At 42.4% G+C, this 27,711-nt stretch overlaps 1 protein-coding gene and 1 long non-coding RNA gene across 4 annotated transcripts in view; one reads left to right on the forward strand and one right to left on the reverse strand.

Annotated features, from left to right (window-relative positions):
• The window catches only part of Camkmt (calmodulin-lysine N-methyltransferase), a 388,750-nt gene that overhangs the window by 239,951 nt on the left and 121,088 nt on the right, over positions 1–27,711 (reverse strand). The window lies entirely within an intron of this gene.
• On the forward strand, positions 1,361–5,079 carry LOC148121879 (uncharacterized). Of its 2 annotated transcripts, XR_015738147.1 has the most exons (3): positions 1,361–1,780; positions 3,380–3,509; positions 3,971–5,079. It is a non-coding gene; the product is annotated as an uncharacterized LOC148121879 (long non-coding RNA). The 2 variants fall into 2 exon arrangements; XR_015738146.1 differs by lacking the exon at positions 3,380–3,509.

Raw genomic sequence — 27,711 nt, forward strand, 5'->3', positions numbered from 1 at the left:
TCCCACACTTTCTGCACATAGTCTTGGACTTCATAACCCTGCTTTACATTCATCAGTAAAATGGGGTAATGAGAGAATCTATCTCCGGGGGATGTTAACCGTTCGATGCAGTGTAATACGTAGAAAAGACGGAAAGGACTGAACACGTGTAAGGGATTATTATCTGTGATATTAGTGCAGAAGTTCTAGAATTTTGGAGGAAATCAAAACAAAGAAAAATAAGAAAAATGAGATTAAATCAGACTTGGTACAAAAAAACTACACTATATCCTACTCCAAAAGAGAGCAGACCAAAAATTTTGCTCTCTGCTATACTTTTCCTTCAGTCACTAAAAAGGAAATGTGCTGTTGTGTGCTCCACAACTGTGCAAACAACTGAAGACAGAACACGCTCCTGGTACAGAAGGAGTATAACAAGTTCCGGGTGGGAGTGGAAGGCCAAGAGTCTCCTGTCTGGGTTTCAAAACTGAAATTAAAACCACCTTGCTTTTAGCCTTCAATTCATAATGACAAGAAGGATTTCCAAAGCAAGCTGGAAGTGTCAACAGACGTGGTGTGGAAGAAGATTAGCATTAACCTGCCATTGCCGTCAGAGCAATGAAACTTCAACTCAGCTCCAAACGGCCTTCAACTTCCCTATTCCTTTCTGACGATAAGGACACATATTCAAATTTTCCCAAAAAGGAGAAGTTGTACAAGCTGAAAAATAAGCAGGTAAATAATCCTGATGAGAGCACTGCTCTCAGAGGTGTGCCTTCCCCGAGCCTTCCCCGAGCCTGCGCGTTCAGAATCACGGCCTCCGAGAGCATTTGCCGCGCTCTCACACGCTCATCTCTATAAACATTTCACAGTTGAAGATTTTTTTGATCAGCATAAATTTGCAAGATAAAAATGATACCTTGATTATTGAAAGCAGTATTAGCTAACACATTTTGAAATATGACAAAAAGCAAGAATGGTTTAAACAGTGTGAATTCTGGGAGAAAAGCAGTCAGTCTGCACTCTCAGTACCAAACCTCCATTTGGTACGCACATTTATGCTATGAAAAATACCTAGTTGTTAGCACTGAGATTCTGGACTTACAGGTGTTTCTGTTTAGAGTCCACTGCAATGAGAATTACAATTTATTTATCATAAGCAAGTTGTTTTAAAGACTTTTTATTGATTCTTTGCAAATTTCCTATCATGCACCGCAATCCCACTCATCTCCCCGTCTCTCTATATCTACCCTCCACCCTTGCAACCTCCGCTGAAAAGAAAACAACAAAATAAATGTAATAATAAAAAGCAAAATAAATAAATTAAAATGCAAATAAAATAATATTTTAAAAAACTAAGAACACGAAAACATCTCATGTAGAAGGCCGCAGCCACATTCTCCATTATCAAGATGGCGCTGACATCCGGCTTCACCGCCAGGTGAACGCACATGTGCTCGGTAATTTCCCACTGAGTCCCCGCCTACTCCCGAGGCATCACCTGGGACTGGGAACAATGGACCTATCCAAGAGTGACACGTCCAAAGCAGGGTCTGTTTCCTATATAAGGGATGGGTTCCATCTTATCTGGGTCTCCGCCATGTTGGCTGATGCCCGCTCTCCCAAGGGGCATTAAAGCTTTACTGCAGAAGAATCCTATGTGTACCGCGTGGTTCTTGCTGGCGAGACGGTAGCGCGGGACATCTGGTGCCGAAACCCGGGAAAAAGAAGAACTTTGCACCGCCGGAGACCCCTTGGACACAAGGAGGATTCAGAACTGCAGGAATGCGTGCTCAGAGAGGTACGTTCTAAAGTACAGAGAGCATATCAGAAACTGAACAGCAGTGGGAGGTTGTGCGCGCACCCAGATAAGTTAAAAAATGACCCTCCGGTAAAGAATGGGGGAGACAGAAAAAAAAAAATAAGTTAAAAAGGACCTCCCGGTAATTTTGGGAGAGTGGAGATGGGGGAGAAGGCTGATTTGCAGGGTCAAAAGCTTTATGTTGTGTTGTTCATGTTGTCTTTTGTGTACTGGATGGGAGAGGGATATTTGAACTTGGAGACTGCTGAGGATGTGGTGTTTTGGGAGGGAGGTTCTGTTTTCGTCTCCACGGAGGGGGAGAGCCTAAGGGTGTACTTGGGATTTACGTGGTTTGAATCACCGAGACCTCCTGAAATGTTGTAATGTATACCCCTAAAATTCAGCGGCCCAATAACAGCAGGAAGCAGCCAAAGAGACTAAACGACGCCCAAATTCCCTTAAAGATTAAATGAGGTCCTTTCAAGCCTGCTTCTCTGAGTTCAGCTTTGCTCCGTGCACCGGTTTGGGCTCGGAATGGGTGCAGCTGGGGCTGGAGGGCAGCTGGAGTGGAGCTTTGCTCTGTGGCTATGGTGGGAGGCATATTGCGCAGGCTCAGTTGGTGCCTGGCCTGGAGGGTATCACAGCTGTACCGAGAATGAGAGCGGTGCCACAGGCAGCCGGGCCAGAAGGCTTACAATGTACCTAAAACTGTGAGGGTCTCTGAGGGTAAAATGGCTCTGATTCCATTTGGCTATGCTAAACGATGCTGACTTCAGGCAGGGCTGGTCGTATTTATCATAATAAAAGCGCAATTAAGGTTTAGACACAGTAAACAGGCAATACCGTATTACATCTACATAATGCGACTTAAGTTTTAAAGAACTGCTTAGCATTTTAAGAACTCAAGTCCTCCTAAAAGATTGCTGTGTATACGCTTGGCTTGTCTGGTGTTTCGGGTTCCGCAGGGAGATGGATGCGAAGGGCCCTTGGATTTGGGGGTGATTGGGTCGTTGGCTGGATCTGTGAGAGTTTACAGCCGCTTTTGCTGTGGCACAGGTGTTGAGAGTTGGCTAGTAGGGAAGCGGCCCTGTTCGCCGCCTCTCCCATTGGCCCCTTGAGCCGCAGGCTCTGGCGCGGACCTTGAGTTATTGCCGGCCTGTGCAGCCTTGGTCTGGGTGTCGGCTCCCGCCATACTCCGCCACCAACACAGCCTCAGACCTCAGAGAACGAGGCTAGCCCCGCGGGGAAGGCAGGGGCGCCTGGGGGTGGAGCCGCCACTTCTTGGCTTGGGACACAGGGAGCTGCGCAGCGAGCAGGCCCAGGGCCGCACACAGCCCTTGGATGGCGGGCGGGCTCTGAAACCCAAGGCCACCGTACCGGCAAAAAATACGGGAGCCAATAAATCTTAAATCTAATATCAACAAACAGGGCCTGCTGTAATGACACAGACAAACAAGATTGCTCTTTAGAACAGAGACCTATAGGTCTCTAAGTTCAAGACCAGCCTACTTCCAGTACTGACTGTGCTAAATTTTTACACTGAGTTTTTTAATACTCTTAAATGTTATTTTGGGAGAAGAGTTTGTTTGTTTTTTCTAGAAATGCTACTATTCATGCTGTGGATTCATCTGTCCAGAGGCCTGAGGACAAAGCCTCTGCTATGGAGCTGTCTGGTCTGATTGCTGCGGAGCTGGCGGGTTCCTGAGGGATGGTCCAGCTCCTGCCCTTGGTCTGTCAGTTATTGCTGTGTTGTTGTTGTACATTGCAATGTTGTTGTTGCTATGCCATTGCTATGCTGCTGGATTTCCCCTTGTTTTGTCAGTTATTGCTTGCTATCAGTTTCCGTTATCCTGTCAGTTATTTCTGCTAAACACTATGGGTATCTTCAAGATAGATTACAAAATGCCATGGTTATTTAAATTAAAAATTGGATAAATATCTATTTAAACAAAAAGGGGGGGAATAATAAAGGAACTGCCCCCGATGCCAAGAATGGCCATCGCCATGGCTCTGTTCACCATAAATTTTTTAAATCTGGATGATAATGGCCAAAATGCTACAACACGACATTGTTCGGATCCGCAGCGGCCCAAAGATTTGGTTAAATGGAAAGATGTGCTTTCTAATGAATGGAAAGGCCCGGATCCCATCTTATTGAGATCCAGGGGAGCTGTTTGTGTCTTCCCACAGGATCAAGAAAGCCCATTCTGGCTGCCAGAGCGATTGACCCGAACAGTGAAGAGTGATCCACAACACACGGATTCGCCTGAGGACCTGGCTGCTGTTCCTCCTGCCATTTTGCAGATGGATGACAGAGCACCGATGGAGGACACTCTCAGCTTTCCCGAAGCTGTTACCAGTCAGCCATAGGATGGCGGTGCTTCCTTGACTTTTTACAACCAATATGACTCTGGGCCCCCTCTCCCTACCGTCCTAGAGATGATTTATAAGCTTGGCCGTAGGACTCCAGTCCTGGGCCATGTCTCTCATTCCCCTACTTCAAAGAATGGGTGGGGGTGGAAATGTTTTGGAACAGTCCTATGCTATGGATTAGTGTTTCTCCTCTGGATGGTCTGCTGACTCAAATCCCAAAATCGTAGGGACAAAGTGGTTATTGCACAAGCGCTGGCTGCCCTGGAACAGGGGGCCTCTACTGATATGTGGCTATCTATGTTAAAGCAGTAAGGTTTAAGCCAACCAGCTCCTGCACCCCTAGGACTGTGGTCCATTGCACAGGGTGGAGTGCTTGGCTTAGCTAGCCCTGAAGGTTGTTGAGCTGAAGAGCATCGCACAGAGAATGGCCCTCTCTGAGAGATAAGTCGCTTTGCTTAAGGGTTTTCTGCCGTATATTCCCTTTCCCAGAAAATTGGCAGAGGGCAGGCCGGATAGGCTCCAGGTGTCATGAGCCTAGGGACAGTTTCCGTGTAAGCCCATTTTAATGTTTTCATTTTGGGAAGTGCGACCTCTATCTTTACCTTCCTAGGGAGTTGCCTTTCTGCAAAGAAGTAAAATTAGGGGGAGATGTAGAAGGCCGCAGCCACATTCTCCATTATCAAGATGGCGCTGACATCCGGCTTCACCGCCAGGTGAACGCACATGTGCTCGGTAATTTCCCACTGAGTCCCCGCCTACTCCCGAGGCATCACCTGGGACTGGGAACAATGGACCTATCCAAGAGTGACACGTCCAAAGCAGGGTCTGTTTCCTATATAAGGGATGGGTTCCATCTTATCTGGGTCTCCGCCATGTTGGCTGATGCCCGCTCTCCCAAGGGGCATTAAAGCTTTACTGCAGAAGAATCCTATGTGTACCGCGTGGTTCTTGCTGGCGAGACGGTAGCGCGGGACAATCTCACAGTGCAAGCCACGGTGCATCAGAGTTTGTCTTCCAGTCTCCCCTTTTGCACAAGCAGCATGAGCGAGATTTGAACCTAATATTCATTCCAAGAGAAGAAGAAAGAACACGTTGCACAGATGCTAACAAAAGCCATACATTCCCATCTCCAAGGTCTATAAGCAAATATGAAAAAAAATCAGAAATATCATTTACTATGATTCAGTGAAAATTACAATCCTTATATACAAGGAATTTGCTGCTCTATAGTATAAAATGGCGGGGTGGGGTGGGAGTGGGATAGAGTTGAGAATCAATCCCGGGACCTTGTAAGGGAAAGCACAGTCCAGCAGGAAACACTCTGGACCAGAGGGGCTGAGGGATACTCATCTTCAACTCTTTCCCTTCGCATCTGAGCTTTCCCATTCCAGCCTCTTTTACAGCCCTACCTAGCAGGGATTGCCGTTTGATGCTTCCTCTTGGCTTGTCAGGGCACGGGGAGAGAGAAACTCTTTGCTTCTACAAACTGAACAGAGAGACAAGCTGACATCATAAAGAGGAACTCTATTTAAAGTTTTTATGCAAGAACGTGTGTGTCGGGCAGAGGCGGAAGCAGAGGCAGGTGGATCTCTGAGTTCAAGGCCAGCCTGGTCTACGGAGTGAGTTCCAGGACAGGATCCAAACCCTGTCTCGAAACAACCCTCCCCTCCCCCCCCCCCCCCCCCCGCCCAAAGAACACAGGGTGGGGAGGCAAAGGTCTGAGTATCAAGTAGCTAAGAAGTAGAAGAGTGTGCTTAGACATAGTTCAAGATTATAGTTCACAGACTTTACATTTTTGTTTGGAGTTATCAAAATTAAAACCTTCAGCTCAGCAAAACAAAAAGACCCTACAAAGAAGACGAAAGATAACCTGTGGCCTAGGAGAATATATTCCCAAACTACATCATCAAACACTGGACTAGAAGGTAGAATACGTGCAAAAATTGGAAACAATTGTAAAAAAAAAAAAACCCTCAAATAATCTAATTAGAATGACAAAAGAAATACAGTTGATAAAAGAGAATGTGAAATATATATTCATTATTGGTCATTAAGGAAGCAGATTTAAAGCATAATACAATCTCATGACACACCTGTCCAAAGGGCTGCAACGGGAAACAGTGGCAACAGCAAACGCCACAGGGGTGCCTGGAAACCGGAGCACTCAGACAGTGGCGGTCCGGCGGCCGAGTCCGGGAACAGCTCAGCACTCTCTCACAAGCTACCCTGTCGCTGCTTTACAGTCGATGGCTTCCAGCACACCACACTTATCTCTGAGAAGCAAAAGCTCATATTAAGGGGGAAATTATAACTTAATATTCACAGTAGTCTTATTCATAAAAGCCCCAAACTAGAAAACCATTGATGTGTTTCAATAGGTAACAGACGAAACAAACCGTACTCCATCCATAATGCAGCACAATAACCAGCAATAAAAACAAACAAAGTGTTGATCTACACTACAGTATGAATGAACCTGAAAGAAACTATACTGAATGGGAAAAGCCAATGCTAAAAATCTATGATGTCACATAATTTTTCTGTTCTTTTCTGCTCTTTTCTTTCTTTCCTTCTTCCTTCCTTCCTTCCTTCCTTCCTTCCTTCCTTCCTTCCTTCCTTCCTTCCTTCCTTCCTTCCTTCCTCCCTCCCTCCCTCCCTCCCTTCCTTCCTTCCTTTCTTCCTTCCTTCTGAGACAGTTTCTCTGTGTAGCCCTGGGTGTCTTGGAGACCAGGCTGGGCTCTACCTCATAGACAAGCCTGCCTCTGCCTCCCTAGTGCTGAGATTAAAGGTGACCACCGCTTGCATAAATTCCATAACATCCTTGAGATATTATGAAAATTATATATGTACACGGAAAGCTGGTTAGTTTGGGCCTGGGAGGAGTAGGTTCAGGTTGTAACAAGACCCTGGGCGGCACCCTTGCAGTGGGAGTGCCGCTCCAGGAAAGTTTGCATGAGCCCAGCTCTCCCTCCTTTCTCACATGCAGTTCTCAAGAATAACAGCCATTATGAGGATGGAATACACCTTTGTGAGACGAAGACACTGACCACAAGAGCCTGGGCTCTGCTCCAGTCTCCGCAGCAGCAAGATGTGTTTCAACACTTTAGCTGAGTTGGTCATGTGACCCCGAGGTATAAAACCTGGGCAGTTATGTTTTAGGCTCTGTCAGCATTAGTCATAGCAGAGCACACACAATGGAGACTTCATCTGCCCAAGGTGGTGTTCTGTTGGACTGGCTAGAAACGCATCCTAGGCTTCTGCTGTCCCTTGCTACCTAGCTGGGTGAGACAAATCTGCTTTATTTAATTTGCTGCGTGCGTGCGGTGCTCCAGCTCACTGGACTCAGACACTGAAGAGCAGAGTACGGAGAACCTGATTGACAATAACACACGTGAAGGGGCCATAAGGAACTGAACGCGCATGTGCACAGTCCGAGTAAGACTGGGGCTTCCGATTGGCTGACTGTGATGCTGTGTTATTGCTATTGCCCGAGCGTTACCGCTGAGAGAACTCCAGCACAAGACCTCTCCATGTTATTTCTTATGCTGAGGGCGAATCTATAATTATCTCAAAAGCTGAGTGATAACAGGTGAAAAGAACTAAAATTGTTTTCAAGTTAAATTAATTGAATAAAGTATTTTTATCTTAGAGAGATGAGAATCATTTGGGAAGATGAAAAGCCTCAGGGTTGCCTTCCAAATAAAATGGAAGTCACAGTTTCCCATTTGCAGACATTAGTGGTGCCCTGACTTACATTCCTGAATGTGGCCTCTATAAATGTGCCTCTTTGTGGTCGTGATTCAGCCAGACTGCCCACGGCTTGCCATCACTCTCAGGTGGGACAAGGGTTCCTGCATTCTGCCACACCCCAGCCTCCCTAGCGTTCAAACTGCACCATGTAGCTGGTAAAGTTTCAGGCAGTACAGGCCGAGACGGCCGAGAGCCGGCTGACCCTTACTCCTCTTACTCTCCTCCCACCAGTGTTGCCATGGCAAACCTGAAGCCTCGAGGTCCAGATGGATGAAGAACGGACACGACGAGCCAGGCCTTTGCTCTCCCCCACTGAAATCTCAGTGCTTCGGACCTGTGAGTTCTGTTGTTCCGTCACCTTAGCCTCCTCACTGAGCCCTGACCAACATTCTTAGCTGCCATCAGAATCGCTACTAATTCTCTCTCATTCCTCCTTGGGCTTGCCCTCCCCTCCCCCTCTCTGGAACACGGCGACGTATACTTGTTTATTGTCTAAGACTTGTGTAATACTACAATGGCAGTGTTGTGTAGGTTCACCAGAGAGCCTATGGCCTACAAAGCCTAAAGGAAGATTGTAAACCCCTAACCTTGCACAATACTTTGCATATAATATCTGCACAATAAAAAAAAATTGGAAAGGATAAAAGTATAGAAAATCCTTTGAAAACATCCATCAGTCATAATTGTAACTATTCCACAGTGAAGTGCTTTCATGCTCCACTTCAATCCTGCCCTTGTAAGAAGCACAGGGACGGGAAACAACAAATGCCTGGGCCAAAAGCAGAACGAAGCACATAATAGACAGCCATTAAGTAGTTGTTAAATAAGTAAACTACATTTATCTAAAGCCAAATATTCACCATTACAGAGTCATAAGGTGAGCCAATTTCCAAGAAGCTAATTTAGAAGAAACAGTCAAAATAAACCCCAAACATTTCTAAATCCCTGCAATCTGAACGAATCTAGCTCTATGGCACTCAAGGAAGGACACAAGACTGAGTCCACACTGAGTTCTATGGGCATCTAAGCAACGTCTCTCAGCCCCAGGCATTCCATGCGAGGGTGGGACAAACCCTAACACATGAGCTCTGTCTCCCAAGTCTCCTGTGTTTAAATCCTAACCCTTGGTGTGATGGCATCACCTAACCCTGCTGGTAACCCTCAGGGTCCTTACATGGGGTCCTGAAGATGAGGCTTCATGACGGGAGCAAGGAAGGCCCCTAAGAAGAGGAAGACACCTAAGATGTCTTTCTTTCCAGGTACCTGCATCAAAACATAAGAAGGCAGAATCCAGAAGGTGAGCTCCTGCCAGAAATTAAGCCTGCTAACACTTTAACCTTAGATGAACAACTTCCAGAACTGTGAGCAATAACTGGTGTTGAAGACACGAGAGCTGACTAAGAACAGGGTATCTTAAAAATGGGAGGAGCTTCCAACTGATTCCAACTGAGTGTAGACAGGTTTCCAATGAGAAAAATAGGAGTTACTTCTCTCTCCTCCCCTCCTCTTTCTCTCCCTCCCCCCTGCCCTGTTCCTGTATGAGATGTGATTAGGGCCTTACTGTGTTGCCAAACTGGCCCCAAAATCCTAAGTGTAAGCAATCCCCCTGCCTCAGTACCCCCACCAAAGAGCTAGGACTATGGACACACACCAGGTTGCTGCGGATCTGAGAATTCTGATGGGAGTTTTGTTAATATTTCCATCTGAAGGTCTCTTACCTTTCATCTGTCCATCAAAGTTTAGCCTAAAGCTTCTTTGACATCTCCAGAATGCCGTAATTTCTTGTCCCCCTAAAGCCTTGACTGTTTGCTTTTTCCCATATCTTAGAACTTAAAATTATCCTTGTATGCGAAAAGGTTGCATATATATAGTTATGTGATCTGCCAGTAGGCCGTAAAGACCCTAGCAAATGGCACCGTGGTTTGTTTTCTTTTCCTCACCTTGCTTCCCCACGCTCTCCTGGAAGAGTTGGTTTTGATGTGCAGAATTCTAACGAGAATAAGCTAAAGTGCTTCTGCTCTTTGCTCTTGTATCAAACTGGGACAGCACATGCAGAGGAGGGGTAACTGTTGAAATGGAGGTCATTATGGCGACAAAAGAAATACGGAATGTGAGAAAGATACTTTTTAAATAATTAAATCACAGTTTTGAAGAGACTTTTGTTCTTTCTTTGCTGCGCCATCTTGTCAGAAAAATAATGTTAAGGGAATAAAAAAGTTGCTCTAAAATGTAGTAAATCAAAGTTTACCTGTAACATACACTTTGAAAATCTCACAGAATTATAGCATGCAACAGTCAACTCAAAACTACTAAAAGTAATTACTGAAGTAGAAATAGAAGCTCTCACTTGCTCTCAAAACTCTTTACTAATACACATTATTTCCATTGAGGTATTATTACATTGAAGTAGGAATCTGGAGGTTGAGTGTATCTTACTGGCTGAAATGATGAATCTAAACAGTGAATCTTAAAAGCGGGTGGGTATTCCAGCCCTTCAGTCTTCTTTCTCCTTTCACTATAAACACCTTTTCGGGAGGTGGTGGACACCTGTACTCTAATCGCTCAAGGTGCTAAGACAGGAAGAGTACCGCAAGTTTGAGGCCAGCCTGTATGATGTGATGACACCCTATCTGAAAACAAACAAGAAAAAAATGATAAACTGCTTTAGTGGACACACACTGAGGTAGGCAGTAGAAAACGTTCTGTGCCACGAAGCTGAGTAAGTCAACGTTCTCACTGAAACAGCAAACCGGCAAACCAAGGGTAATACACTATCAGCTGAACGTGATTAATGTATCAGACTTATTTCTAGAACGGACTACAAAGGAATTGGAACAAGGGACTGCCATTATTTAGTGTGTGTATATGTGGGAGGTATGCAAGGGAGAGGGCAGAGGTTCTGGGACTCAAACTCGGGTTGTCAAGCTTACACAGAAAGCACTGCTTTCTACTGAGTCATCTTCCCAACCCGGGACCGACAAGCTTTAAAGTGGAAAAAGGGTGCAATAAAATGAGACATAAGGAGGCTTGTAGGACAGCAAGGGACGGGGAGTGGCGAGTGGGCATGGGGACGGTAGAGCTGGAGGATGCACGGGACCGGGTTATGAGGAGATAAGTAGGCTTGTAGCGACGAGAAACAGCGAGTGGGCATGGGGACGGTAGAGCTGGACGGTGCACAGGACAGGATTATGAGGGAAACAAGCTCAAATGATGGTTCTGCCTGATAAATTAGGGAACACCAAAGATCAAGGCTGCTATGATCTGTTTGAAAACTTTTGCCTAAGGAAAGACCTAGATAGCCTCTACATTTTCTCTCGTATGACTTAATTCAGACATCCAAACTGAACAACAGACCAGTAATAATAGTTCCCCAGTATATTCAAGATTCCAACTTGACACAGCCTTTGATGGAGCTAAAGTATAAATGGAGGTGGCTCTGCCAGTTGGAGAAAATATGAAGAAAATGGAGTAAGATGAGTCATTCAGGCCAGGGGACAGAAAGTTTAGACTCTACAAGTCTCTTTCCTCACTTTTACTCCACGGTTCTAGATTCTGCCAGAATCGCGGAGCATTTTAAGTAGACTCGTTCAACCTTGTGAAGGAACATTCGCTTGGGTTCCTTTACATTCTCTGATGCGGGCACACACCAATCCACAGTCCTCGCTGTTCCTTTACACTCTCTGACACATCACAGTCCTCTCTCACTCAACCAAAGTGTTCAACAGAATGTCAACGCTTTCTAAAAAGACAGGAAAACAGACGAAATGCTAACCAAAATAAAATCTCCACAACAGAAAGAAGAAAAATAGAAGTGTACATAAGAATAAGGCTTGTGGCAAGGCATACTTTAAAAGTCACTAGTTATATAGAAATTTATTGAGAAAATTGAAATATAGAACTAAGTACAAATTCTCAGGGGAAAACAGATGCGTACATACACACACACACACACACACACACACACAAAGGCTGGGTGGTAAAACTCAGCAGGATCTGAGTTCAAATCTCCAGCACCTATGTAAGTTCTAGAAGGGTAGAAGTGCACAGATAACCCCAGTGTTCAGAAAGTAGAGACAGAGGGTTGCCAGAGCAACCTGGCTAGCTATACTAGGCAACCTGGACAAGGTCTAGTTAGGTGAGAGATCTTGTCTCAATCCATAAAGTGAAAAGTGACAGAAGAAAGCACCTGGTTTCAGTTTATGGCCTCCATATGCACATGCGCAAACATATACCTGCTCATGTGCCCACATACGAACACACATGTACACTAGTATGCAAACCACACACACACACACACACACACACACACACACACACACACACAAGTTTAAGAATGACAAATAGCAAACATAATTAAAAATAAATAAAAACACTGGCCCAAAAAAACTAGCTAGGTTTAAACTGGGAAAAAATCTCCATCACAGAGAGAAGGAGTATTGTAAATAAGTGTGTACAAAGATAAGATTTGTTATATGTATATTTAAAAATCCACTAAGTATATAACAGTTCTTGAGATGCATCATAAAAATTGAAAATTAGCACCAAATACAGATCTTCAGAAAGAATAAATATATATACAATTTTTAAAACAAAGTTAAAAATGCCAAGACCAATGTCTTCCCTACATCTTTGATTTTTCAATGAATCTGAGAAAATGATGACTTGTATTTTTGTTTCAAAATGTTCATGTGACAGAGAAAACATAGCTTCATATGCACAGAACTCAGCATATCCTAAATTGGTTAAATATTATTATCTAAACAACATGGAAGTGAATTCTGATTGTAGGTTCTCTTCTTCAGTACTGGAAATGGAACTCATGGCTATATGCATGCTGGGTGAGAGTTTGACCGCTGAGCTATATTCCTAACCCTGTACAGTCTTCTAAAAACTCAGCTCTACTACAACAGTCAGGAAGAGGGAATCTCATGTACTGGACTTCTCAAACAGAGACCTCTGGAATATTTCTAGGTACAAAATTGCAAAAAAACACGAAAGCTTTTTCCACGGAACAAGGATAGATCTGCCCTCTTCACATTTGAAATAAGATCTAAGGTCAGCAGAGCTGTTTAAAAAGAGATGAACTTAAAACATATCGCACTCTTGACTTGGAGTTTATAATGTGGTCTGAGCTAGAGGAACTGCAGCAGAACTGAAAACCATGCTCTCCAAAGAAGAAAGAAGAGACAAAGCAAGGGGACGACGCCACCTTGAGCTTCACTCTGACGCCCACTTCTGCTCCAGTCAGCAGTGTTGCAGGCGATGGTCTCCGTTCCTGTACTTAATATTTTCATCAAGTGAATCTTATCTGTATTTACTTCTTCAAGCTATGTAAAATGAAAAGTGAAATTCTGCAGTCTAGAATCGATAACAAATATGTACACGAATCAAACTCAAGTGTTCCGATACATAATACAAAACTCTGTATATGCAGTTCAACCCGACGTGTAAAGCCAATGACGTCCCCATGAGTGAGATATGGAAGGACTAATCCCGAGGAAGCGTGCTAACTGCCCAATGGTAGCACAGAACAGACTGCGCAGAGTGATGGCCACAAAGCCTGTCATGTGAAACTCCTGAACACCACACGTCTCCACAGCAGACATCAGAGTGTCACATGCCGGAACCTGTGCTCACCCCTGGAAGATGTGGGATATCCTGGGTAACACTAGAGGAATTTCAACATCTTCTATCCTGTCAGAAGACAAGGACCCAAGAATAAAAGTCCCCAGCTTGCTGTAAGGCCAGGGGACAATGTGTGCTCGCTATGACCTACAGTGAGTATTTTACTGCTAAAATAAAATTATAAAGACGAACTCCTGTTTTCTCAGAATTGCCCTGGTTTCTGAGTATGCCCTTCACACTACAAGAGAGTGATATGAAGTATGGGGTTGATGTGGATACACCAGAACTTAAGCTCGGCCACAGTCAAGCTTCAATTAATTTTTAAATGATCAAACAACTGCCCTGCCAAGAGACAAGACACCATGGGTCTTTTACATGATCCTACAGAGTAAGGCAGAAAGAGGTCACTCCACAGAGGTCAGCATATGCACCAGGAAAAACAGTTAAGAAAAGCATTTTACACAAATGGCTGCAGACAGCTCTGAAGACGGTCCTGGGTAGCATAATTACTCAAATGGTACTTACAAACGCGTAATATCAGCCTATTCCTGAGGATAAAAGACCGATTAGACACATTATATTTTCTTACAGACATCAAAGAATTCCATTTAAAACAACAACAACAACAAAAGATTGAGCATAGGTCGTTAATCTTAGCACCACAACTGATCTTAAGTAGTAGGGTCTCTTACAGTGAAGGAGATTTGCAAATGCCACGTGGTTACCTACATTTTTGCGACCACAAGCAACGCTGCCTTCACTATGCCAGCACAAACAAAAGGAATCTGATTATATATTTGAAATAAATTCTCTTCACATTCCCCACCATCACACTGAATTCAAGACTTGAAAATGTTCAGGATAATTTGGTTATTTCCAACTATCAAAAGAGACCAATCTCATATGGGAATATTGGCCAATAATTAAGGAGATATCAGTTGCCTTAGCAACAGATTCCTTCCCAAATAAGCACTGTTTTCATTCAGCTGCCTTTAGCCAAAAGGGGAATTAAATCACTGAAATCAACAATTCCTTTGTTTAGCAAACAGAAGAGCTTTCCAGGTCTCAAGAAAACAGGCCCCTTGCAGTTGGGCCAGCGCTGCCCAAGGTAGCAGTTTGGTTGAATAAGCCAACCTCTTGAATTACGGGATTTCATCATCAAAACCACCACTAACAGAATGGCTAGCTTTTGCCAAAAAAATCTAACAAAAGAGGAGCATCTCCTAAGTGATGCTAATAGCTAAATTTAGCTGAATAGTTCTTAACTCTATACAGAAAATATATGGATATGTGTATACCGCTTTGTTCTGGATGCTTAACTCAGCAAACCTACTCGGGTTAATGGGTAGCTTCCTTTCCTTGCTTTTTGGTATAAGAGACTAACCTTACATGACACAATTTTCAAAATTATCTTACATGGACCATTACCAAAGCTGAGGAGTAAATAACTGTTTCTAACTGTTAGTGCAAGCTCGCCCCTGGCTATCTACAGGGACCAAATTCTGTTCCTTTCCCATAAGAAATCATATATAATAGAAGTTCACTGTGATGTCTCTCTCAAGAGACACATACCTGAAATGAACCAGAATTTTCTGTAAAAAGTGAAGCATAAAAACTCTTGGCACAAGAAACTCGTTACCTAATTCTCCTCCATGATTACTGATGTCTTTACTTCATCATGGCAAAGACTGACCCAGCTTTTCAACCACTCTGTAATCCTATACCTTTCTCAGCCAGAGTCCCACGTCACAGCTGGGCTGGGCTCTAGATTCCTCTTCTGGTGTGAAGATTCCAGGCATCCTCTGTAGACAAGCATCTGAATGGACGGGCTAGCTCCTCGGATCCAAACCCAGTGCCCACAGTCTACCTTCTCATCCTCTGTGGCAGCTTGTAGTCTTTCACATCTGCCCTCCCTGCTTTCTTAACTTTTTTCTTATATAGGAATAATACATGATCCTCAAAATAAATGCAATATTTGCAAGTAAAATGGAGGGATACAAATAAAATCAGAGCATGCAATAAACTGATACACTGTGTTCATGTGTATCTTCTTTGTATCTACAAGGGCTCCCCCCCCATGAATGGAACTTTAAAAAAAGTTGTCTGTCTTTGTCATATCTATCTGAAGAAAAATTATTTTTAAAAAGTGAAAGTGGGTGTGGTGTGGTGGTACAGACTTGTAACATCAGCACATTGGGGAGTAGAAGCAAAAGGAACTCAAGGTCACACTCAGCTCCACAGTAAGTTTAAGGCCAGCTTGAGATAGGTGAGACTCTGTCTCCAAACAAAATAACCTCAAATAAATCAATGAGTAGTAAAACTTAAAAACCAAATCCATCCTACCTGGCCTAGTTTGCGTTTTGCTGCCGTGACAAGACAGCTATCACAGCCCATTTGGCGGGAGGAACGGGCATCGTTGGCTTGCAGGTCATAGTCCATCATCAAAGGAAGTCAGCGCAGGAGCTTGAGAAGATGCTACGGATGTGCACTCCTTACCAGCTTGTTCTCCACAGCTTCGCAGATTCCTTCCTCATACAGCCCAGAAGCACCTGCCCAGGGGTAGCACTGCCCACAGCAGGCAGGGCCATTCCACATTCACCAGGCACTAACCTAAGATCACAGTCATGCTCACAGGCCAACGAAGGCACTTCCTCACCTGAGGCGCCCTCTTCTCAGTTGACCCTAGCTTGTGTCAAGTTGAAAAACAACTAGTCACATCCATGCACTGTGCTATTTGCATCCACTTTGGTTTCTTATTCTAAGTAAGTACTTTGTCCCACTTTTGCTAATTCTTATATTATTTCCTTTTATCATTCATGAAAAATAAGCACTGTCTAGGGTTATATTATTTATTTTTCTGATATAGAAAATCAAAGTATTTTCAATGAGACTAAGATGCGCTGTTACCTGCCAGCATTCTCGGCACCAGCTGGAGAGAAATAATCAGCTAGCAAAGTTTAGAATCGTAATAATGAGAAAGGTAAAAAATCAATATCACAATTTCTGCTGGGGTCCTTAAAGTCATATTTGGCTTTAATTTATATTACATCTCATTCTCAGCAAAGCAATTGATGATAACAAATACACTCCAAATATGAATACTAAATGAAGATATTTCCCCTTTCCTACACCGGAAGCAGGCTAAACTCTCTGACTGCAGATAATTTCAGCCAAAGGCTAACACTTCTGAGTCCACTATTGAGCTAATAATGTAACAACCGGTGCTAACAAATAGCACCGCCGGGCCTGTCCACTGGATTTAAACGGGCAGCAGAGCAAAGCATTTTCCATTAGCCCGGGTTACTATCACTTATGCAAATGTCATTTCCCAAGCACCCAACTGAAACTCTATTCCAATGTATCTGTGATAAAGAGAGATAATTCAAAGTCCTATTCCCTTAGGGATTTAGCTCTTCCCGGAGGGCGTGGTTATCTCGAGCACAGAACTTAGAGGAGTGGCGGGAGCAGCTCATCTTTACTGCAAGCCCACAGGGTCTGTGGTGGTAAGGGCTATTCTGGTTCAAACCAGAAGGCTGCTGTTGCTCTGTAAAATGTACAGGAAGCCCAGCCATATCTTGTACGAGCCATACCTACTCCTACACAAAGCAAGTAGGGTAGGCGTGCTTCTCTGTGTCGGTGGGAAGGTCTCACCTTTCACCTCACTCACTAGACAGCAGCTGCACTTCCCTGCACACATTGGCGATGCTGCCCGACGGTATCTGAAAACTATGGCTGTGGAATATGCTGTATTGTTATAGGCCAGTACGGGATCAATCACTCTAAAAAGCCTCGATTTAGTCTACAGGAAAAGTGTAATAATGCTGGTTAAATTAATAGTTAAATCTTTAGCTCAGTCGATAAAAGGGACAGAGTAAAATTTTACCGAGGACGCTTGCAACAGAAAAACCTCGAATTCTGGAAACCTCAAATGTTTTGCTATTAGACGCAATTGGAGCTCAATGATGGTTCAGTGTGCTCACAGCTTCCCCTGAGCACAGCAGGAGAACACATGGCTGAATTTAAGGGAAGCAGTACTGACCGCTCTTTACTTTGAGCTACTTTACTTTGAGATAACAGATTTCACAAGAAAAGAGATCTGCCTAAAACAGGCAATGATGCATAAAAGGAAGGAAACTAACTTCATTATTGACGAAAATGAAACCAGACCCATTCAAGAACAGCCCAATAAGGAGAGAGTAAAATGTTAGGTAGGTGCTATCCAGTGGAGGCTTTCTTTGTGGCGTCACAAATAATGGGAGACAATCATGTACACACTCCTGCTTGAAGAACACTGTGATCGCTTCAAAAGAAAAGAGACTGGACAGATATTTCAGCCTAACTCCAAATCCCTTATAGTGACGTAATTGGCCAATAATTAACGGCGAGTGTATACTGCGTGTGTGTGTGTGTGTGAGTGAATGTGTGTGTGTACCAGTTAAGGACAATTGAAATTAAGACAAAACTTTCAAGAGCATAAAGAAAACATAAAAAGTGACAATATATAAATATATTTTGCATTTTTTTACATATTCTAAAACTAATTATTTTCATTTTACAACTTTACATTACACATGCTTTCCTAATCAGTCTTCCAAAACAACAAACATCAATTCTTTAATGTGTGTGTGTCTGTGTATGTGTGTGTTTACATGCATGCTACGGCATGTGTATGAAAGTCAGAGAATAACCCAGAAGGACTGGTTCTCTCCTTCTACCAAGTGGGTTTCTGGGGTTGAATGCTGGTCTGTCAGGCTTGGCAACAGTGACTTAGCCCTAAGACATCACCCCAGCCACATCACCTCTTACAGAGACATCACATGAATAAGGAGACAGGGGTAACATTTTCAAAGCTACACTGTACTGTTAGCTTTGATTCTTCATGGTGAGGCCATAATCAGGATCTATCCGCCAGGACTCTACACCCACCATTCTTCCATCCGGTTCTCTCTTGGGCATCAACTCCAGGATGACAGATAAGAAAACCAAATAAAATAAGACAGACCCCCTCCCTGCCCCAGTTTCAAAAACCCAAGACCTAGCGATGCAGTGCTAAATACCACAGGCCTTGGAGCTCTGATTGCAAGAGCCTCAGAGTTGAAAGAGCCTAGCCAAGCTGAGGAAACATTTCCTGGGGAAGCTTTTCAATTTTCCACTACACTAATCATAATTCGATTTAAATCTTCCTTACACGACGAAGCGTCTTTCTCTTTCAGCAATTAGCGCTATGTGTTAAGTAACCCTAAACTCTCTTCTTTCAAATAACACATTCGCTTGTACAACTAAAATACTACAGGACACAGACTTCTCAAAATACATCTCTTTCTCAAGAAGTGATCCTTTCTAAGTTTATTGGGGTACACTGTTACCTTAGAGCATAAAGATGCTCCAGGAGAGTTCTCTGTTACACCCCTGTGTTATCCTATGATTCAGGCACCTTAAGAAAGGAGAGGGGCAGGCAGTGAAGACCATGAATTCACTAACTAGCCACTCAGAGAGCAGAGCATCTTCCTCTTGCCAAACAAGAGTCTGTTCTACAGGCTCTAGAAAAAAGGTTCTAATTATTCCTAAACAAAACTTCCAAAGTATAGGAAAATAAGCTACCATAGAAAATATAGAGTTATATCCACCAGTAAAACAGTTATCTTCTGTTGGGGAGAATTATTAACCAATGTTTTATTGATGGTTATGAAACTGCCCTTATTGTTCAGTGTGAAGAAAAGATGAAGCAGCCAGGCAGTGGTGGCATTCACCTTCAATCCTAGAACACAGGAAGCAGAGGCAGGCAGATCTCTGTAAGTTCGAGGCCAGCCTAGTCTACAAAGCGAGTTCCAGGACAGCCAAAGCTAAACAGCAAAACCCTGTCTTGAAAAACAAAGGGGAAGAAGAAAAAGAAGAAAGATGAAGCATCCACATCATTAGCTATTTTTAATAACCTGAGTTTGTGCCTCCATGTGCCACACCCCCCAGCATCTTGAGCTTACACACACCACCCAGGAGTGACGTCACTAGCTTCACTGTCACCTAAACTGAAATTTTGTGTTTGTAGGAAAGCTGGACTCAGATAATAAATCACTTGTTCAAGGTCACATATTTAATTAGGGACAAAATAGATAGAGTGTTCATGTCTGCAGAGTCCTCAGAATGGTCAACAAAAAGAACGGTACCTGCGCCCCAAAGAACAAAACCACAACCCATTCTACTATTCTGAAATGTTTATTAATTCAAAAGAATCCATCACTTTGAATTGTATCTTAACACTGAAAAGCTTCTATTTTTCTGTCCTGGTCTTTAAACGTTACTAACATTTTACATTCTACACAGCCACTGTCTTTTGGTAATACATAATTTCAAATTTTGAAGGGAGGTTGTTGGAGAAATGGCTCAACAGTTAAGAACCCCAGAGGGCTGGGGTTCCAGTCACAGTACCCACATGACGGCTCACAACTCTCTGTAACTCCAGTCCCATCAATGCGACAATGTCTTCTGTTCTCTTTGGGCACTTCACATACATGGGGCACATACATATAGACAAAACACTCAAACACACAGAAAAAATTAGAAAAAAACATTGATTCATGGGCAGGTAAAATGGCTCAGCAGATAAAGGCACTTGCCACAAAAGTTTGGAAAACTGAGTTTGATTCCCAGAACCCACATAAAAGTGACAAAAAAGAAATAATCCACAAAGTTATTCTCTGATCACCGCACACCTATGTATACATATCACACATGCATGTGCAGGAGCGCGTGCACACACACACACACACACACACCCCAATAATATATTTTTAATTTGGATCAAATCCTAGAAACTGGGTATGTTTAAAATTTTATATAAAAGAAAAAAAGGTGAAATGTTCTCTCTCTCCCTCTCTCCCCTCCTTCCCTCGCTGCCAGCTATGCATGAAAGAAATATATTAAAATACTCCTTGCAGAATTTGAGGCAGACACAATTCAAAGGACAAAACTAAATGCAAGTCACCAAGACTTGGCATTTCCATGACCTAAGCTTGCGGTATATTGTACCTCCCCCTCGCGCCTACTGCCATCCAGGAGTAAGCCCTAAGGGAGTTGTTTTGAGTGAGGGTTTCTGTATGTCTCCTTGAATAGGAATACAAAGTGACAGAAAAATAACTCAAAATTGCTATAAAATGAATGGCGTTTCCAAATGCGCAAGCAAACAACATGCACTTTAATGTAACACATTTCTTCTTATTTGGCAGTAAGTTAAAACATATGTTGTTTGAAGTTTATATAAAATGGATGAAAAGGTGTTATTTGTGTTAAAAATGAAACCAAATTACTAAGTGGTTTAAAATCCATGGCTTTTATTATCCAAATGTAGCCAGTTAAAAGTAATGTCACTTGAAGAGTAAAAATAAATTAGGGTTAAAAGTTACTGGTTTGCTTGATTTTTTTTGTTGGTGTTGGGTTGTTTTGTTTTTCATGAAGGAAATAAACAAAGTAAAAACCTTCAAAAAATATGCACTTAGTCATTACAATTTCACAATTTTCTTTAATACAAGTCCAAAAAATAAACAACAAAGAAATTTAGTTGCCTCTTAACATCAAGCACATTTTTTTTCTCCCTGAAGCCTTGTTCTTCTGTGAATTAGCAAAAGAAGAGTTGTCAAAAGCTTAGTCATCCTTCAAAAGCACAGAATCTATGGGAGCAGGTAAATCAAGTGGTCAAAAACATCCTCATCAATTCCCCGTCAACTCAGGAGGGGTCACCTGGGGAAGAACAGAAGGTTGCTGCATCAGCCAACCCGCTTCCTCCATCGACCAGCACATCCCAGAACAAAGAGAACAACACTGTCAAGTTATTTAGCCTCCAAAGAGAGAGCTGTTCCAAAGAGTGGGAGGAGGAGATGCTGAGAACTAAAACTTCAGAAAAGAAGTTTTGAACACTATGTCCAAGGAATATAGTTATGGAGAGAGAGCCTGGCATAGAAGGCTTGCTACTGAGAGAACTATGAATTATTAGGACCTGAATCTCTTTTCTTTCCCCTCCCCCATTGACCAGTGCTTACAAGGGCAAAACTGCGAAGCTGTTCTCTGATCTCCACACGGCCATGCACACACAGCCTGCCATACAATCATATAATGATTTTTTTCAGTTTGGATCAAATCCTGGAGAATATGAAAGAGGAAAGAAATGAGAAAGGTATAAAAGCAGAGTTTCAGCACTCTTAACATTTGGAAGGTTTTAATTGTTTTGCTTGTATTTTCTGAGAACTACATTATTCTCAGTAGCCCAGCTGCCTTAGACTTTTCAAATCTCTAAGAGCAATCACTTAACTATAAGAAATAAAATCAACAAATTATGTTCTGACACAATAAATCCATGAAGGGATCACGAAAGTCTTGAAGCAATGCTTCTATCTTGATGTACTCTTTAGAAGACTATACCCTATTCCCGTTACTGAGTATTAAATATGTTTTCATGCACTGCATTCTTATCACTGGTACAGAGGAGGGACCGACCCATGAGGCAAACCATCTGTGACGGGAAGTCCAGGAGAGATTCAGCAAGGGAAGTCACCACAGTAGGGCTCAGGGAGGCTGGCCCAACACACTCTAGGATGCACAACGCCTTAGTTACATCGTTATAATTGCTAAAAGAATTTTAGAACATACTCATTTTCCAGAAGTGAGAACAGTTTAAAAATGTTGGATTCTTTAGAAGTTCTGTAGTCTAACAGTGTTCAGGATGAAACAATTACTAGCCATCAGGAAACAGAAAAACCAATATAATTTGTTTACGGAAGTTATTAACAACTTTCACAGAAGATAAGCTACTAATCATGGGCTGAATTTCATTTTCAAATATGATTTGCTTCTGTGCATTTCATGTTTCTTACATGTCTGTGCCTACATTGAAATGAAACTTAAATGCTTCATAAGCAACACACTTCCATCCTCAAACAGTCGCTCTGAATTCATCTGCATCCTTCTCTCTCTTTCCCTCTGTCCTTCAAAATTAAATGAACAAGAAATCATATTTGAGATCTAGATGGAGCAGTCACCAAATCCAAACTAATACAGTACATTTCAAAAATTTAGTCAGCTCGAATCTGGGTTTAAGGTAGATCGATAATGTTACTAGAACTCTAACCACTTAATTTAAAACACACACAAAGAGAGAGACAGAGAGACAGAGAGAGAGAGAGAGAGAGAGAGAGAGAGAGAGAGAGAGAGAGAGGAGAGAAAGAAAGAATTCCTAAACATCATACTGTAAAAGTTCAAGCTTTTGCTATAAACTTAGTGATGATCCCAAGAACTGCTATCTTCTCACAAGCTCTAAGGCGATTGGCTAGCAATGCAACAGGGTAAGACACCAAGAGGGGAACCAGTGAGTGTGCAGGAGATAACATCACAGTGGGAAGGGGAGTGACCGAACCAAACCTTCCAGTCCCAGAGGACATCAAAAAGAAGGTGCAGTCACAAGAGACACACAGACAAGGATGTAATCGTTGTCACCTATCACAGAGCTCTGTAAATTAATTTTATAAACTGAAATTATGCTAATAATAGCTAAATCAAATTGATTTTTTGGACTAAAAGAAATAATTCATTAAACTTTGAATTCAGTGTTGAGTGTAGTAACGCAAGACTGTAACCCTAGCATGTCCGAGGAAGTGGGGCTGGGGCAATGGTAAGGCTGAAGCTACCCTGGGCTACAGAAAGTAACTGAGCTCTCGAAAGTACAAAATAAAGCATTCAAAATATTTAAAAACTTTTATAGCTCTGTTTTTTTTACATCTTTTTCTTTTAAAAAATATGTTAGAAATTAAATGGAATACCAAAGCTCAAGACATGGTGGGAGTGTCCTACTGGTCTACCTGGGAAGGACAGAGTATTTTACCATTCACATTTAAGTTTCGAGCACATGATGATAATTTTAAAAGACATCAATTTTCAGCTGTACTGGTTTTGCTTGCTTTGGATTTTACCTAATTCTCTAACATACCTTATATGACCTAGACTGGTCCACCTCTGATATCTCCATCAGCTGTCCACATATTCCTACCAGATTATAGCAACAGTCAAAGGCCTTGTCCCAGTTGCTGGCATGTCCCCTATTTGCTTACCTTTCTTAACATCATCATCACTGTTTTCTTCTATTCATTTACTCTTTCTGACTGTTTTCTTCTAAATATTTTGTAAAGAAGAGCGGGTAGTATGTGTGTAACTCAGCCAGTAGCATGCCTGCTTGGCATGCATGAGGCAATGTGTTCAATCCCCAGCACTGCACAAACCTGCTGTGGTGGTACACGCCTTGTAACCCCAGCACACCAGAGGAGGAAGAAGAGAAATCAGAAGTTCAAAGTCATCCGTAGCTACATAGCAAATTCAAGGATAGTCTTGAATATATGAAACCCTGTCTCAAAAGGAGAGAGAAGACGAAGTAGAAAAAAAGGAGAAAATGGGAAGAGAAGAGGAAAGGAAGAGGACAGGAAGAAGGAGGAAAAAGAAGAGGGGGGAAGAGGAAAAAGGAGTGGAGATAGAAGAAAAAGAGAAGAGAGAAGAGGAGAGGAAGGAGGAAGAGGAGGAGGAGGAGGAAGAGGAGGAGGAGGAGGAGGGAAGGAGAAGGAAAAGAAGTCCAATGACAACAATGACTACAGTAAAGCCCAATTTGGATTTCACTAAAACTTAGGTTGGAGTGGGGAGAAATTAAACTAAAAATACCCCTCAGCTAGCAAAACAATGCACTCAAAACACAGGATGCAATACTCATGTGCTCGGAATTAGAAGTGCTTCAACGTGAAGATGAATTTTCAGAGCTTTTACTTTCTAGAAAAATCAGTAAACTATTAATGTCAAAAATTAAAGAAATGGGTTTGAAACAGTCTGATCATGAGTACTAGCCTGAAGATTTTTCATCTTCACCCAACATTATTTGCATGAAATAGCAATCCCCATATTTCTCTGCACTGAAAGCAAACTATAATGCTACAACTAGATGTTGTAACTAGTATGAGGAGCTAGCTACGAAATATTGACCTAGTCTACATGGACATGCAACGAGACAGAAAGCTACTGCCTTGAAAGGCTTTTGAAATTTTATTTTCAATTGGATTTTTCTTATTCTTTTCACAGTAATCCAATTTGTCTAATATTTCACCTTTTTATTCTATTCTGTTATTCAGTTTTCAAAGCATAGACGCTACAATTGCAGCTTCTCATAGCGAGTAGTTTTTAAAGTTTTCTTTCCCTGTCAGTTTTAATCAGAGTATTATAACTCACTATTGCATCTCATGAATTCATTTTGGAGGTCTGCCACAATGTCATAAAGTGAAAAGTATTCCATGGATTAATAAATCTGAAAACCCTAAGACTAGAGGAAGAATAAAAACCTTCCCGGCCCCGTGAAGACAACTCAGTCAGGAAGGTGCTTGGCACGTGAGGACCTGAGTTCACTGCCCAGAATCCCACATCAAAAATAATAATAATAATAATAAAATTAAAAAAAAAAAACAACCCTGATGTGGAGGTGCTCAGTACAATCCCGGCCCTTGGTAGACATAGACAGGTGGATCCCTGGGACCCATTTGGCAACCAATCTTGCCTATGAGCCTTTGAGGGCTCTATGTCAGTGAGAGAAATCTCAAAAATCAGAGTGGATGACTCCCAAGTAATGATACTCAAAATTGTCTTCCAGCCTCCACAAATGCATGTATACCTGCTCACAAACACACACACATGTGTATGAGCACACGCATACACACTCACACAAAACCTTAAAAATTAAATAGTACAGACAAAAGGCATACCTATTGACTATTGTTTACATTTAGAAAAATAAGCCCATATTATGTGACTTTAAAAATATTTAAAATCTGCTTAATAAAACTAATAGCTTTCTAATTTATATCTTGATTGAAAAAATGAGTCTAGATTTCATAGCAACATAAACATTACACATAAGTTATTAATAATATACTCAACTATTACTGGATGACATACTTGCAATTTAAACACTTTATAGTCCTTAAGGCAGACATTAACACATGATTTATGTCCTGGGGAGACCTGCTACTGGTCTGGGAACTATATTTTGCGCCATCCTTCCATGAGTCTAAAATGCTTCTCACATGATTCCATAGGAAAAGGTTCAATCTTCAGACTCTCTTACATGCTAAAGACACTCTACAAACCTGAGGGGCTATGAAGCAGAACTAAAACCAAGAGCATACGGAACACACAGAAGAGCATTTGGATTCTGGCCTGTGGAGAGAGAATTCCTTCCCTGAGGAAAACATGGCACCTGAGCCTTCAACCAAAGGGACAGCTGAGGCCAGAAGAACACCGTTGTTGTGGGGACAGTGAGGGGCCTAGATTGAGGGGCCCTATGGTCTCTGTCCACCCACTGGAAAGAGAGGATGATGAAAAATTCGAGGACTTATATCCATTTCACGTGTTTCATTCCAGGACACACATGGTGTCTATGATTGCCTTCATATAACAGCCAAGACAACAAAAGAACTACATTTGTAACTAGGCGGTGGTGGTGCATGCCTTTAATTTCAGCACTCCGGAGGCAGAGACAGGTGAATCTCTGTGAGTTCGAGGCCAGCATGGTCTACAGAGTGAGTTCCAGGACAAGCTCCAAGCTCCAACGCTACAGAGAAATTGTGTCTCGAAAAACAACAACAACAAAAACCAACAACAAACCAAAATAACCTGCATTTGCCTCCACTCTGGTCACCTGGGTCGGGCGCTGCCATTAAACAGCTTATACCTGTGGTAGGATAGAGACATCGGCTCATACAAATCCAATGTCAAACCTTCATTTTTGAAAACAGTTAATTTGACACAAGACATACTAATGTAAAAATAAGACAATCAAGCCTGGCTTCTTTATTTGATTATAACTATTGCTACCGTCCAGATTCATCTTTGTATGATAAGGAAATATCAAAACCTCAAAACATTTGATAAACTATTATCTATAATGACTTGGCTCTAAGCTCTCTCCTAGCTGTAATGACTCAGGAGCGATTTCAAATTCCTGCTGCGTCCCATGCTGTCAGGAGCGGGGACTGAGTTCACGTCTCCATACGGCAACCTCAAGACAAGCACACCCTTACTTTGGGATGTCAGGTCTTTCCCATTTCTACTGTAAACTGAGCCGCAGCACTGGAAGACAAGTGCCTTCATGAGGGCTGCGCATCCCTCACCCCCGGGACAAATGAGAATTCTGTATCTTAAAATGAGTAGCTAAACACAGATACCCCGTGCTTAAACATCTGATTTAGGAACATTTCTCTGTATCCTTATTTCATTAAGTACCAGACATTATTCTAGACAATAGAGTTTGAATTATAAATAAGACAATGGCGCCCTATTAAGAGCTTATAGTGGCCGGGAATACATCAAGAGACACAAAGAAAAGCACCTGGTCCAAACTGATGCTACAGGAAAGACTTTCGAGGAGAAGCAGCATTCGTCATCAGCAAAATTAGATCAGAGTTCACCAGCTTTCAGCTCCCTGACTGACACTCCAGCCTTTAACTATGATCAGGTTCATACGTACTAGCCCGCATAAATGCAGAACCATAGTCCATAGACCATGAAGCATGGACGCATCCTACAATATCAGAAACAAGGATGGGTTTGTAGCTAAGTCAGCAAACATCAATCTCATTTACAAGCCACTTTTTCCAAATCAGAAGAAGCCCCTAGAGCCCCTTCCCACATTCTGACCTGATTTCCCTGGTCTTTATGAGAAAGACTTGGGAGTTAGGAGGGATCCCCACAACCTTTCTTTCTTAAAATATCTTTTTACATTTCCTTATTTATTATGTTCTATACATATGGGTGTTTTGCCTATATTTTGCATATGTACCACATGTCTTCAGGGCCTGCAGAAGCCAGAAGACGGGGGGGGGGGGTATCAGATCCCCTTGGAACTGGGGCTAGACAGTTGTGAGCTGTTCTGTAGGTGATGGGGATCTAACTTGGATCTTCTGAAAGAGCAATCAGTGCTCTTAACCACTGAGTCATCTCTTAACTCCACCTTTTTTCCCTATTGTTGTTGTTGTGGTGGTGGTGGTAGTGGTGGTGTGTGTACATGTATGTCCACACGTGGCACAACATATGGAGATTAGAGGATAACTTGTAGAAGTTGATTTTCTCTATCATGGAGGTCCTGTTGTGGAATAATATTTTAACCAGGC

The sequence above is a fragment of the Myodes glareolus genome, chromosome 6 (assembly GCF_982192425.1).
Source record: "Myodes glareolus chromosome 6, mMyoGla1.1, whole genome shotgun sequence".
In the NCBI taxonomy this organism is placed as follows: Eukaryota; Metazoa; Chordata; class Mammalia; order Rodentia; family Cricetidae; genus Myodes; species Myodes glareolus.